We start from the raw sequence: 14831 nt of genomic DNA on the forward strand, positions 1-14831 counted from the left end.
TGTGCGCCAACGATAGGCTGGGTAAGTTTAAACCACGCCCAGCCTCTACTCTGATAGGCCTGCCTGGAGCAGGAACTACCTCTGTCAGAGTATTTAAAGAAGAACTTATAACAATGGCTCAGTTCTCTGACTGCCCTGCGTGGTGTTTCAGTGGGCCCGTATATATGAACATCATATTTACCAATTCAAGTGTTTGCATTAATTAAAATACTAGTCTATTTTAGAAGACGTATATTGACCTCTTTTTGTTCCAATACCAGATTTGAATTGACGCAACTTAACAGAGGATAACACAGTGCTCTGACGCAGCCAGCTAGCAAGGACTGTGGGCTCTCCTTCTCCGTGGCCGACGTGAGTAAGACATATAAATGTGTTAACCCTCGCAAAGCTGCCAGCCCAGACGGCATTCTTAGCCGCGTCCTTAGAGCATGCGCAGAACAGCTGGCTGGTGTGTTTACGGACATATTCAATCTCCCCACATGCTTCAAGATGGCCACCATTGTTCCTGTACCCAAGAATGCAAAGGTAACTGAACTAAATGACTATCGCCCTGTAGCGCTCACTTCTGTCATCATGAAGTGCTTTGAGAGACTAGTCAAGGACCATATCACCTCCACCTTACCTGTCACCCTAGACCCACTTCAAATTTGCTTATGGCCCAATAGGTCCACAGACGATGCAATCGCCATCACACTGCCCTATCCCATCGGACAAGAGGAATACCTATGTAAGAATGCTGTTCATTGACTAGCTCAGCATTCAACATCATACACTGCTCAAAAAAATTAAGGGAACACTAAAATAACACATCCTAGATCTGAATGAATGAAATAATCTTATTAAATACTTTTTTCTTTACATAGTTGAATGTGCTGACAACAAAATCACACAAAAATTATCAATGGAAATCAAATGTATCAACCCATGGAGGTCTGGATTTGGAGTCACCCTCAAAATTAAAGTGGAAAACCACACTACAGGCTGATCCAACTTTGATGTAATGTCCTTAAAACAAGTCAAAATGAGGCTCAGTAGTGTGTGTGGCCTCCACGTGCCTGTATGACCTCCCTACAACGCCTGGGCATGCTCCTGATGAGGTGGCGGATGGTCTCCTGAGGGATCTCCTCCCAGACCTGGACTAAAGCATCCGCCAACTCCTGGACAGTCTGTGGTGCAACGTGGCGTTGGTGGATGGAGCGAGACATGATGTCCCAGATGTGTTCAATTGGATTCAGGTCTGGGGAACGGGCGGTCCATAGCATCAATGCCTTCCTCTTGCAGGAACTGCTGACACACTCCAGCCACATGAGGTCTAGCATTGTCTTGCATTAGGAGGAACCCAGGGCCAACCGCACCAGCATATGGTCTCACAAGGGGTCTGAGGATCTCATCTCGGTACCTAATGGCAGTCAGGCTACCTCTGGCGAGCACATGGAGGGCTGGGCGGCCCCCCAAAGAAATGCCACCCCACACCATGACTGACCCACCGCCAAACCGGTCATGCTGGAGGATGTTGCAGGCAGCAGAACGTTCTCCACGACGTCTCCAGACTCTGTCACGTCTGTCACATGTGCTCAGTGTGAACCTGCTTTCATCTGTGAAGAGCACAGGGCGCCAGTGGCGAATTTGCCAATCTTGGTGTTCTCTGGCAAATGCCAAACGTCCTGCACAGTGTTGGGCTGTAAGCACAACCCCCCACCTGTGGACGTCGGGCCCTCATACCACCCTCATGGAGTCTGTTTCTGACCGTTTGAGCAGACACATGCACATTTGTGGCCTGCTGGAGGTCATTTTGCAGGGCTCTGGCAGTGCTCCTCCTGCTCCTCCTTGCACAAAGGCGGAGGTAGCAGTCCTGCTGCTGGGTTGTTGCCCTCCTACGGCCTCCTCCACGTCTCCTGATGTACTGGCCTGTCTCCTGGTAGCGCCTCCATGCTCTGGACACTACGCTGACAGACACAGCAAACCTTCTTGCCACAGCTCGCATTGATGTGCCATCCTGGATGAGCTGCACTACCTGAGCCATTTGTGTGGGTTGTAGACTCTGTCTCATGCTACCACTAGAGTGAAAGCACCGCCAGCATTCAAAAGTGACCAAAACATCATCCAGGAAGCATAGGAACTGAGAAGTGGTCTGTGGTCACCACCTGCAAAACCAGTCATTTATTGAGGGTGTCTTGCTAATTGCCTATAATTTCCACCTGTTGTCTATTCCATTTACACAACAGCATGTGAAATGTATTGTCAATCAGTGTTGCTTCCTAAGTGGACAGTTTGATTTCACAGAAGTGTGATTGACTTGGAGTTACATTGTGTTGTTTAAGTGTTCCCTTTATTTGTTTGAGCAGTGTAGTACCCTCCAAGCTCATCATTAAGCTTGAGGCCCTGGGTCTCAACCCCGCCCTTTGCAATTGGGTCCTGGACTTCCTGACGGGCCGCCCCCAGGTGGTGAAGGTAGGAAACAACATCTCCACTTCGCTGAGCCTCAACACTGAGGCCCCACAAGGGGGTGTGCTCAGCCCCCTCCTATACTCCCTGTTCACCCATGACTGCGTAGCCATGCACACCTCCAACTCAATCATCAAGTTTGCAGACAACACAACAGTGGTAGGCTTATATACCAACAACGATGAGACAGCCTACAGGGAGGAGGTGAGGGCTCTCGGAGTGTGGTGCCAGGAAAATAACCTCTCACTCAACATCAACAAAACAAAGTAGATGATCGTGGACTTCAGGAAACAGCAGAGGGAGTACCCCCTATCCACGTCGACCGGACAGCAGTGGAGAAGGTGGAAGTTTTAAGTTCCTCAGCGTACATATCACTGACAAACTGAAATTGTCCACCCACACAGACAGTGTGGTGAAGAAGGCGCAACAACGTCTCTTCAACCTCAGGAGGCTGAAGAAATTTGGCTGTCACCTAAAACCCTCACAAACCTTTACAGTTGCACAATTGAGAGCATCCTGTCGGGCTGTATCACCGCCTGGTACGGCAACTGCACCGCCCACAACCGCAGGGCTCTCCAGAGGGTGGTGCGGTCTGCACAACGCATCACCGGGGGCTAACTACCTGCCCTCCAGGACACCTACAGCACCCGATGTCACTGGAAGGCCAAAAAGGTAATCAAGGACAACTACCACCTGAGCCACTGCCTGTTCACCCCGCTATCATCCAGAAGGCAAGGTCAGTACAGGTACATCAAAGCTGGGCAGAGACACTGAAAAATACAGTTGAAGTCAAAAGTTTACATACACCTTAGCCAAATACATTTAAACTCAGTTTTACACAATGCCTGACATTTAATCCTAGTAACAATTCCCTGTCTTAGGTCAGTTAGGATCACCACTTTATTTTAAGAATGTGAAATGTCAGAATAATAGTAGAGAGAATGATTTATTTCAGCTTTTATTTATTTCATCACATTCCCAGTGGGTCAGAAGTTTACATACACTCAATTAGTATTTGGTAGCATTGCCTTTAAATTGTTTAACTTGGGTCAAACATTTTGGGTAGCCTTCCACAAGCTTCCCACAATAAGTTGGGTGAATTTTGGCCCATTCCTCCTGACAGAGCTGGTGTAACTGAGTCAGGTTTGTAGGCCTCCTTACTCGCACACGTTTTTTCAGTTCTGCCCACACTTTCTATAGGATTGAGGTCAGGGCTTTGTGATGGCCACTCCAATACCTTGACTTTGTTGTCCTTATGCCATTTTGCCACAACTTTGGAAGTATTCTTGGGGTCATTGTCCCTTTTTGGAAGACCCATTTGCAACCAAGCTTTAACTTCCTGACTGATGTCTTGAGATGTTGCTTCAATATATCCACATAATTTTCCTTCCTGATGATGCCATCTATTTTATGAAGTGCACCAGTCCCTCCTGCAGCAAAGCACCCCCACAGCATGATGCTGCCACCCCCGTTCTTCACGGTTGGGATGGTGTTCTTCGGCTTGCAAGCAACCACCTTTTTCCTCCAAACATAACGATGGTTATTATGGCCAAACAGTTCTATTTTTGTTTAATCAGACCAGAGGACATTTCTCCAAAAAGTACGATCTTTGTCCACGTGCAGTTGCAAACCGTAGTCTGGCTTTTTTATGGCGGTTTTGGAGCAGTGGCTTCTTCCTTGCTGAGCGGCCTTTCAGGTTATGTCGATATAGGACTCATTTTACTGTGGATATAGATACTTTTGTACCTGTTTCCTCCAGCATCTTCACAAGGTCCTTTGCTGTTGTTCTGGGATTTATTTGCACTTTTCGCACACAAAAATACATTCATCTCTAGGAGACAGAACGCGTCTCCTTCCTGAGCGGTATGACGGCTGCGTGGTCCCATGGTGTTTATACTTGCGTACTATTGTTTGTACAGATAAATGTGATACCTTCAGGCGTTTGGAAATTGCTCCCAAGAATGAACCAGACTTGTGGAGGTGTGCAATTGTTTTTCTCAGGTCTTGGCTGATTTCTTTTGATTTTCCCATGATGTCAAGCAAAGAGGCACTGAGTTTGAAGGTAGGCCTTTAAATACATACACAGGTACACCTCCAATTGACTCAAATGATGTCAATTAGCCTATCAGAAGCTTCTAAAGCCATGAAATAATTTTCTGGAATTTTCCAAGCTGTTTAAAGGCACAGTCAGCTTAGTGTATGTAAACTTCTGACCCACTGGAATTGTGATACAGTGAATTATAAGTGAAATAATCTGTCTGTAAACAATTGTTGGAAAAATTACTTGTGTCATGCACAAAGTAGATGTCCTAACCGACTTGCCAAAACTAGTTTGTTAACAAGACATTTGTGGAGTGGTTGAAAAACGAGTTTTAATGACTCCAACCTAAGTGTATGTAAATTTCCGACTTCAACTGTAGCTTCTATTTCAAGGCCATCAGACTGTTAAACAGCCATCACTAGCACAGAGAGGCTGCTGCCTACATACAGACTTGAAAATCACTGGCCACTTTAATAAATGGAACACTAGTCACTTTAATAATGCCACTTTAATCATGTTTACATATCTTGCATTACCCATTTCATATGTTTGCCTTGCAAAAGTATTTATCCCCCTTGGCGTTTTTCCTATTTTGTTGCATTACAACCTGTATTTTAAATGGATTTTTATTTGGATTTCATGTAATGGACATACACAAAATAGTCCAAATTGGTGAAGTGAAATGAAAAAAATTACTTGTTTCAAAAAATTCAAAAAAATAAATAACGGAAAAGTGGTGCGTGCATATGTATTCACCCCCTTTGCTATGAAGCCCCTAAATAAGTACTGGTGCAACCAATTACCTTCAGAAGTCACATAATTAGTAAAATAAAGTCCACCTGTGTGCAATCTAAGTGTCACATGATCTGTTACATGATCTCAGTATACAGTGGGGGAAAAAAGTATTTAGTCAGCCACCAATTGTGCAAGTTCTCCCACTTAAAAAGATGAGAGAGGCCTGTAATTTTCATCATAGGTATACGTCAACTATGACAGACAAATTGAGAAAAAAAATCCAGAAAATCACATTGTAGGATTTTTAATGAATTTATTTGCAAATTATGGTGGAAAATAAGTATTTGGTCACCTACAAACAAGCAAGATTTCTGGCTCTCACAGACCTGTAACTTCTTCTTTAAGAGGCTCCTCTGTCCTCCACTCGTTACCTGTATTAATGGTACCTGTTTGAACTTGTTATCAGTATAAAAGACACCTGTCCACAACCTCAAACAGTCACACTCCAAACTCCACTATGGCCAAGACCAAAGAGCTGTCAAAGGACACCAGAAACAAAATTGTAGACCTGCACCAGGCTGGGAAGACCGAATCGGCAATAGGTAAGCAGCTTGGTTTGAAGAAATCAACTGTGGGAGCAATTATTAGGAAATGGAAGACATACAAGACCACTGATAATCTCCCTCGATCTGGGGCTCCACACAAGATCTCACCCCGTGCGGTCAAAATGATCACAAGAACGGTGAGCAAAAATCCCAGAACCACACAGGGGACCTAGTCAATGACCTGCAGAGAGCTGGGACCAAAGTAACAAAGCCTACCATCAGCAACACATTACGCCGCCAGGGACTCAAATCCTGCAGTGCCAGACGTGTCCCCCTGCTTAAGCCAGTACATGTCCAGGCCCGTCGGAAGTTTGCTAGAGTGCATTTGGATGATCCAGAAGAGGATTGGGAGAATGTCATATGGTCAGATGAAACCAAAATATAACTTTTTGGTAAAAACTCAACTCGTCGTGTTTGGAGGACAAAGAATGCTGAGTTGCATCCAAAGAACACCATACCTACTGTGAAGCATGGGGGTGGAAACATCATTCTTTGGGGCTGTTTTTCTGCAAAGGGACCAGGACGACTGATCCGTGTAAAGGAAAGAATGAATGGGGCCATGTATCGTGAGATTTTGAGTGAAAACCTCCTTCCATCAGCAAGGGCATTGAAGATGAAACGTGGCTGGGTCTTTCAGCATGACAATGATCCCAAACACACCGCCCGGGCAACGAAGGAGTGGCTTCGTAAGAAGCATTTCAAGGTCCTGGAGTGGCCTAGCCAGTCTCCAGATCTCAACCCCATAGATAATCTTTGGAGGGAGTTGAAAGTCCGTGTTGCCCAGCGACAGCCCCAAAACATCACTGCTCTAGAGGAGATCTGCATGGAGGAATGGGCCAAAATACCAGCAACAGTGTGTGAAAACCTTGTGAAGACTTACAGAAAACGTTTGACCTGTGTCATTGCCAACAAAGGGTATATAACAAAGTATTGAGAAACTTTTGTTATTGACCAAATACTTATTTTCCACCATAATTTGCAAATAAATTCATAAAAAATCCTACAATGTGATTTTCTGGATTTTTTTTCCTCATTTTGTCTGTAATAGTTGACGTGTACCTATGATGAAAATTACATGCCTCTCTCGTTTTTTTAAGTGGGAGAACTTGCACAATTGGTGGCTGACTAAATACTTTTTTTCCCAACTGTATATACACCTGTTCTGAAAGGCACCAGAGTCTGCAACACCACTAAGCAAGGGGCACCACCAAGCAAGCGGCACCATGAAGACCAAGGATCTCTCCAAACAGGTCAGGGACAAAGTTGTGGAGAAGTACAGATCAGGGTTGGGTTATAAAATAATATCAGAAACTTTTAACATCCCATGGAGCATCATTAAATCCGTTATTAAAAAATGGAAAGAATATGGCACCACAACAAACCTGCCAAGAGAGGGCCGCCCACCAAAACTCACGGACCTGGCAAGGAGGGCATTAATCAGAGAGGCAACAAAGAGACCAAAGATAACCCTGAAGGAGCTACAAAGCTCCACAGCGGAGAATGGAGTATCTGTCCATAGGACCACTTTAAGCCGTACACTCCACAGAGCTGGGCTTTACAGAAGAGTGGCCAGAAAAAAGCCATTGCTTAAAGAAAAAAATAAGCAAACACGTTTGGTGTTCACCAAAAGGCATGTGGATAAAGGTACTCTGGTTAGATGAGACTGAAATTGAGCTTTTTGGCTATCAAGGAAAACGCTATGTCTGGCGCAAACCCAACACCTCTCATCACCCCGAGAACGCCATCCCCACAGTGAAGCATGGTGGTGGCAGCATCATGCTGTGGGGATGTTTGTCATCGGCAGGGACTGGGAAACTGGTCAGAATTGAAGGAATGATGGATGACGCTAAATACAAGGAAATTCTTAAGGGAAAACTGTTTCAGACTTCCAGAGATTTGAGACTGGGACGGAGGTTCACCTTCCAGCAGGACAATGACCCTAAGCATACTGCTAAAGCAACACTTGCGTGCTTTAAGGGAAAACATTTAAATGTCTTGGAATGGCCTAGTCAAAGCCCAGACCTCAATCCAATTGAGAATCTGTGGTATGACTTAAAGATTGCTGTACACCAGCGGAACCCATCCAACTTGAAGGAGCTGGAGCAGTTTTGCCTTGAAGAACAGGCAAAAATCCCAGTGGCTAGATGTGCCAATTTTATAGAGACATACCCCAAGAGACTTGCAGTTGTAATTGCTGCAAAAGGTGGCTCTACAAAGTATTGACTTTTGGGAGGGTGAATAGTTATGCACGCTCAAGTTTTCTGTTTTTTTGTCTTATTTCTTGTTTGTTTGACACCAAAAAATATTTTGCATCTTCACAGTGGTAGGCATGTTGTGTAAATCAAATGATACAAACCCCCCCAAAAATCAATTTTAATTCCAGGTTGTAAGGCAACAAAATAGGAAAAATGCCAAGGGGGGTGAATACTTTCGCAAGCCACTGTACTCTATCTATACTATCTATTGCATCTTAGCCTATGCCACTCTGATAATGACATTGCTCATCCATATATTTATATATTCTTATTCCATTCCTTTACTTAGATTTGTGTGTATTAGGTTTTTGTTGTGGAACTGTTAGATATTACTTGCTCGATATTGCTGCACTGTCGGAACTAGAAGCACAAGCATTTCGCTACACTCGCAATGACATCTGCTAACCATGTGTATGTGACCAATACATTTGATTTGGTTTTGATTTGAAGATGCTTGTGTTGTGTAGACCCTATCTAGTTTTGGATGGATGCACCATTTTTATTGAGCTGTTTGGTTGGATTATGGTCCCACGTGTATCAGTGATAAAACTGGATTTTCTAATCAGTGTCTTTCTAATCAAAGCAGAAATATGTCCTTTGTACCTTTTCATTTATATTTGAGTCATTTAGCAGACGCTCCTATCCAGAGCGACTTACAGTTAGTGAGTGCATACATTCTTTTTTTTATTTTTCATACTGGCCCCCCGTGGGAATCGAACCCACAACCCTGGCATTGCAAATGCCATGCTCTACCAACTGAGCTACATCCCTGCCGGCCATTCCCTTGTACGCCACCATAGTAAAACATATTTTGGAAGCTATAGAAATTAATTTATTAATGTCTACATAAATTTTTTTGCCAAGTATATTCCATACAGACACCTTCATGCATACTTTTAAGTTATTTTATGTGAACTGAACATAAAAAATAAAATAAACACAAACATTTCCCTTCAAGTATCATTTTTTTGAGAGTACTAATGTTAGTGTCCCCACTAAAACAAATAACTACTTGAATACATTTAATTTAAATACTGTAGAATTTCATTCATTCCTATGGAGACTGCTCCTTCTGAGGAGTACCAATATGGCAGATAGAGGCTGCTTCAAAGCCTCTCATTGGCCAATACATAGCATCAGCAATCCAGGGTTTATATACATAATTGTTTGACACACACTCAGCTATCGCTCGGCAAGGACTGGTATTAGTCAGAGGACCCGAATGAATGATGAAAGAAACTGAAACAACAGGCTATATAAGTCTACGATTAGCTGCAATCTTTAATAGTACAGCAAAAATGTTGTCCTTTGAATAGAACAGTCATATCGACATGGTTGGTTTTATTAGCTCGAGTTTAAATAAGATATATATCAATAACATGTAACATGTATCCTAGTGGACCACTTATTGGATAACCGTCGTTTGTAATAAGAATAATGATTCCCCAGTCGAGCAGAGAATTTATCGTCAAGATTTCTGGTTACTGGAAGCCGCTTTTCAAAGGCAGGTTTCTTCTTGTAACCAATACCATGAGCTGTGGGGGAATGCTTGCCGCCGGCGACATCATTCAGCAAACCAGAGAGAAACCGAGGGTCCCTGAAAAGGCACGTGACTGGGCTCGTACAGGTAAGGACCTGGACAAAGGACAGCAATCCATGTTGTATGAAATAACTTCTGAAAGACAATTAACATGAGCGTGCGAGGGCAAGAGATATTCCTAATCATAGCCAAAAGAAAATGCATAGTCTTCACAAAAAAAGTTCAACTATAATATTCCAAAACACACTTATGTCCAATTTTATGCTTTATGTTGATAGGATTTTTGCATATTTTCATTATGTTTTTCAAGATACTATACAGTAGTATATAGGCGTCAGTAATTACAAGGACATGTATTTCATGTTGCTGTGTTACACTGCCCTCTGCAGGTTGCATGTTTGCAGTAGGACGCTCAATGGTACCAGTGGCTGGACAAGTTCTTTCTCGGCAATGCTCTACCTGCTGTCAGCAAGAAAGTCCTCACCGATCAGCTGATTGCATCACCGACCATGGCAGCATGGTATTTCATAGGTGAGTTATGGATGTGTTTTCTCAAATTATTTTCAAGTCAGCATTTCAGTATACTAAGTAAAATCAATGTCTACTTGGACTGTTTGCTTGCTCTTATGGAAAACCTCACAACAAAACTCACCCTAAAGTGGGGTTGGAGGGACTTCTATAGATGGGAACTGTTGTTTCTGTCTTCCTACAGGTATGGGCAAGATGGAGGGCCATAGTCTGTCTGAGGGCTTGGAGGACTTCTGGGAGTTCTAGAAGGTTAGTGGAACAGTATGACTGTGTTTTTAGTATCCTAGCCCTAATTATTCCCTACAGTTTGGCCTTTGTATTAGCTATCCTCTTACCTGATTGATTATATTATCCTTCTTTGTTCGGAAGGCATTTATTGTATCTTGCTTTTTAATGTATTCATTTACTTGATAAGAATGGTTTGGATTAGAAGCATATGCCCATTTTACTCTATATTTCTGTATTGATACCTCTCTAGTTCTCAAGGTTTGTTTGTGCTCCTTTTCCTTCAAGGCGGACTGGTGTGTTTGGCCCGCAGCACAGATGATCAACTTCTACTTCTTGCCTCCTAAGTTCTGAGTCCTCTATGTCAACGTCATCACCCTGGGGTGAGACACCTACCTCTCCTACCTCAAACACTGTAAGTGCTGCTCTGGCACCATTTTGTTACGTTGCCAATGAATCCAATGTTCTTTAACAGTAACAGTATGGTCTCTGCTGTTCCAGGCGACAATGTTGAAGGAAGCACTGGAGATATCACTGAACTGAATGAGCAAGAACAGGGGGAGTCAGGGTCAGCAACCAAACAGTTGGAAGAGAAGCTCTAACATTGGATGGTGTCTTTGGGAGCTTCGCAGGACTTCGATGTCAATGTCACTGACAATGGCAACATTCCTTATCATACGTGCCTTAAAATCACTACCTATCTTTAAGTGTTATATACTAAACTATGGTGAAAAAATTAGCCCCCCACACAATGCATACCACATGTACTGTACGGTGCATGCATTTTCACTATAGCCTAAAGATTTGTCTGCTTGTTTTTCTATTGAGTGTAGACAACTCCCTGGACTGTTTAAGTGTATTAGTATTGTAACGCAGTGTCCCGGGCCTCATCATCTCAGTCGGTGTGTTTTCTCCAGCTAATCTACCAGTGATTAGAGTGTTGGGACAGTAACCAAAAGGTTGCTCGTTCGAATCTTCGAGCCGGCAAGGTGGAAAAATCTGCCGTTCTGCCCTTGAACAAGGCGGTTAACCCCCACAGCAACTGCTCCCCGGGTGCCAATGACATGGATGTCGATTAAGGCATTCCCCCGTACTTCTGATTCAGAGGGGTTGGGTTAAATGCAGAAGACACATTTTGGTTGAATGCATTCAGTTGTGCAACTGACTAGGTATCCCCCTTTCCCTTTCCAACACATATCAGTGTTGTAATATACATTAGTCACTGCATTTGTGTTATTTAAAAAATCTAATATTTTATTTATAGATATGGAAAAGCTTTTTCAAGCATCTTAAGATATAGATTTAAATTATGTATTTTAATTTCAACAGATTACTTTACTGGTATGACTTGAATGTATCATTTATAATATGCCTGTAGGTTTCTTATGCGTTTTATTAAAGTTAAATAAATGGCTTACCATATGATAATTGTTAATAAGGTATGTCAATGTAGCATTCCAATACTGTGGCTGCATAATCAATGATTATGTCAAACCCCAAACAAAATGTGTGTTTATAATTGTATTGTAACAGTGTAACAACATAACAACTCCAGATGTGTATTTATTAATGAGATCAGTAGGCCTATAAATAAATAAGAAAAGTTCCACATGCGACCCAACAAGATCGAACAACATTATGCATAGATATGCCTACGATATACATTTGATGTTGATTTGGACTCCAAAACATTTAGTTCTCCTGTCATCGCTGCAACTACTTTATTCAGTCAGGCATTCTCAGACCGTTTTCGGGGAGAGACTACAGCAGAAGGCCTGCCTAATTTTGGGACAATTTATTTTGTTTGTGGTAAAATGCTGATGTTGTAAGAGATATGGAGAAGACGCGCAATTAGCATAGCAGGTGATTCAAAGTGATTCCACAAACATTTTGTATTTCCATAGCACAAGTTGTGCACAAAAACGTATCAAGAAGTTATCATATGCATTACATTGTATGAAAATTGAAAATGTTTTACCTGCATGAAGAAAATTGCATGTTTTGTATCCTCAAGATGGCATTATTTTCCCGCCATTCTGAGAGCCTAGAAGTAAAGCGCACAATGCTACTGCACCTGAGCTATCTACTGAAATGGGCTAGGCATAGGCCTACCTCTCTTTGCAGACAGAACGCTTTTTATTGCGTATTGGAAGCCTTTCAAACTCAAATTCAGCTGGGGTCAACATAGGTTATCTCCTCATCCGTAGATAATATTATGTGACATATAAACTCTAGCGAACTCTGGCCTGCCAAACCAGATTTTGTCGATAGACATGCATGAATAATGGCATGTAATGAAGTATAGACTAGTATCTCTATTTCAAACCAGCATCTCTATTCTCATCTCTAGCTCTGCAGCTGAACAGTCAACTCTTCATTTTGTATTGTAGTACAAATCCGATTAGGACCCAATTGGCAACATCAAAGGTTGATGTGGACATTTAGCTCTGCATACAGAAGGGTTGAAATTGAGTGCAAAAGGCCAGTTCAGGCAAATGTCTTAAGGGTATTATGAAAGATCTATAACATGATCTAAAACAAGGTTCCTCAGCTGGCGGCCCCTGCAGGTGATTTTATTTGGCCACCCAAGTTTTCTGAGCCCAAAACAAAATACAGTGCATTCGGAAAGTATTCAGACACCTTCACCTTTTCCACATTTTGTTATGTTACAGCCTTATTCTAAAATTGATTACATATTTTTTTCCTCATCACTCTACACACAATACTCCATAATGACAAAGGAAAAACAGATGTTTTGTTTAAATAAGTATTCAGACACTTTGTTTTTGAGACTCGAAATTGAGCTCAGGTGCATCCTGATTCCAGTGATTATCCTTGAGATGTTTCTACAACTTGATTGGAGTCCACCTGTGGTAAATTCAATTGATCGGACATGATTTGGAAAGGCACACACCTGTCTTTATAAAGGTCCCACAGTTGACAGTGCATGTCAGAGCAAAAACCAAGCCATGAGGTCGAAGGAATTGTCTGTAGAGCTCAGAGACAGGATTGTGTCGAGGCACATATCTGGGGGAGGGTACCAAATAATGTCTGCAGCATTGAAGGTCCCCAAGAACACAGTGGCTTCCAATATTCTTAAATTGAAGAAGTTTGGACCACCAAGACTCTTCCTAGAGCTGGCCACCCGGCCAAACTGAGCAATCGGGGGAGAAGGGCCTTGGTCAGGGAGGTGACCAAGAACCCGATGGTCACTCTGACAGAGATCCAGAGTTCCTCTGTGGAAATGGTAGAACCTTCCAGAAGGACAACCATCTCTGCAGCACTCCACCAATCAGGCCTTTATGGTATAGTGGCCAGACGGAAGCCACTCCTCAGTAAAAGGCACATGACAACCCGCTTGGAGTTTGTCAAAACGCACCTAAACAACTCTAAGTCCATGAGAAACAAGATTGTCTGGTCTGATGAAACCAAGATTGAACTCTTTGGCCTGAATGCCAAGCGTCACGTCTGGAGGAAACCTGGCACCATCCTTACGGTGAAGCATGGTGGTGGCAGCATCATGCTGTGGGGATGTTTTTCAGCGGCAGGGACTGGGAGACTAGTCAGGATCAAGGGAAAGATGAACGAAGCAAAGTATAGAGAGATCCTTGATGAAAACCTGCTCCAGAGCGCTCAGGACCTCAGACTGGGGCGAAGGTTCACCTTCCAACAAGACAACGACCCTAAGCACCCAGCCAAGACAACGCAGGAGTGGCTTCGGGACATGTCTCTGAATGTCCTTGAGTGGCCCAGCCAGAGCCTGGACTTGAACCCAATCGAACATGCCAAGCTTGTAGCGTCATACCCAAGGAGACTTGAAGGCTGTAATCGCTGCCAAAGGTGCTGCAACAAAGTACTGAGTAAAGGGTCTGAATACTTATGTAAATGTGATCAGTTTTGTATTTTTAATACATTTGCAAAAATTTATAAAAACCTGTTTTCGCTTTGTCATTATGGGGTATTGTGTGTTGATTGAGGATTTGATCAATTTTAGAATAAGGCTGTAATGTAACAAAGTCTGAATACTTTCCGAATGCACTGTATATACACACTATATATACAAAAGTATGTGGACACCCCTTCAATGTAGTAGATTTGGCTATTTCAGCCACACCCGTTGCTGACAAGTGTATAAAATCGAACACACAGCCATGCAATCTCCATAGACAAACATTGGCAGTAGAATGGCCCATACTGAAGAGCTCACTGACTTTCAACATGGCACCGTCATAGGATGCCACCTTTCCAACAAGTCCGTTTGTGAAATTTCTGCCCTGCTAGAGCTGCCATGGTCAACTGTAAGTGCTGTTATTGTGAAGTGGAAACGTCTAGGAGCAACAATTGCTCAGCCGCGACGTGGTTGGCCACACAAGCTCAAAGAACGAGTGCTGAAGCGCATAGCGCGTAAAAATCGTCTGTCCTCGGTTGCAACACTCACTACAAAGTTCCAAACTGCC

General features: G+C 43.0%; 1 pseudogene; it reads left to right on the forward strand.

Annotated features, from left to right (window-relative positions):
• The first annotated feature begins 9286 nt into the window (after window positions 1-9286).
• On the forward strand, window positions 9287-10976 carry LOC121581686 (annotated as a pseudogene).
• Window positions 10977-14831: the final 3855 nt, after the last annotated feature.

The sequence above is a fragment of the Coregonus clupeaformis genome, chromosome 14, assembly GCF_020615455.1.
Source record: "Coregonus clupeaformis isolate EN_2021a chromosome 14, ASM2061545v1, whole genome shotgun sequence".
NCBI classification, from domain to species: Eukaryota; Metazoa; Chordata; class Actinopteri; order Salmoniformes; family Salmonidae; genus Coregonus; species Coregonus clupeaformis.